This window comes from Rhinopithecus roxellana, chromosome 11, assembly GCF_007565055.1.
Source record: "Rhinopithecus roxellana isolate Shanxi Qingling chromosome 11, ASM756505v1, whole genome shotgun sequence".
In the NCBI taxonomy this organism is placed as follows: Eukaryota; Metazoa; Chordata; class Mammalia; order Primates; family Cercopithecidae; genus Rhinopithecus; species Rhinopithecus roxellana.
Window position 1 is genome coordinate 43,511,563 of NC_044559.1, and position 1,145 is coordinate 43,512,707.

Sequence of the window (1,145 nt, forward strand, 5' to 3'; positions counted from 1 at the left end):
CCCTGCAGGCATGTGGGCATCCTGGAATGAGTCCCTCACTGAGCCAAAAAACCTTGAGGCTGACCCACCCAGGAAGACACGGGCTCAAAAGGAAGAGAAGCCTCACTTCGGCCTGGCATGGCCTGGCTCACTTCCCTTCCCTCAATAATCACAGTGTCAGCCCTCAAGGATACCACTTGTGGGACTTCTGATTGACCTCCTCTTTGAAGGCAGGGAAGTTACACTCTCTACAAGCAAAATAGAGCTCTTGTTTTTATTTTTATACTTTTTAAAAATAGAAACAGGATTTCACTATGGTGCCTAGGCTGGTCTTGAACCCCTGGACTCAAGGGAACTTCCTGCCTGTCCTCCCAAAGTGCTAGGATTACAGGTGTAAGACACCATGCCCAGCCAAAACACAGCTCTTATCCCAGATTTCTCAGGGCCCATGGGTTTGGGAAGAAGATGGATTGCCTTCCTATGCTATCTCTCTATTATATAAAGTGGAAATAAGGAAGGATAACACACAGCTGGGGAGCTGGAGGTAGGGATCTGGGTTCTAGGTCCCAGCACTGTGTGACTTTCACCAGCACCCTCACCTTCACCCAGAGCTTTTGATTTCCAATCTGTAAAATTTGGGGGGTGCAGTAGATTATCCTCAGGGTCCTAGTAGCCTTCCACGGATGTGACTCTGAGGATATGGTCTTGCCTTATTGGGGACTTAGTGAAAGATGATCAAGAGGGGAGACGGCCGGGGGAGCCTTGCAGGCACGGTTGAAATCCAGACTTGTGCCTCCCCAGCAACTTGGGCATGAAATGAAAGATCCCATGTATGTGAGGAAAGACAATGAGTTACTAACAACAACCAGAAGGATCTTGCTACATAAAAGCTACGACAAAAGGGCTCTGCTAAAAAACAAAGAAAAGATTTTATTGACAAACCAGAAATCTTCTTTTGAGGTTTTGTGCTGACTTAGCTGCAGGATTTAGTGCTGGCAAAGATGTTGCAAAGATGAGTCTGATCTCAGGGTACAGAAGGGCTTTGGCAAGAACCCTACTGTCTTGAACCTACAGGCCCTGTCTCCGTCCCCAAACCTGGCTGGTAAACCTACGTTTTCTTATATGTTGCTAGTGCTTTAGATCAGATTTTCTCAGAAGGTAATGAT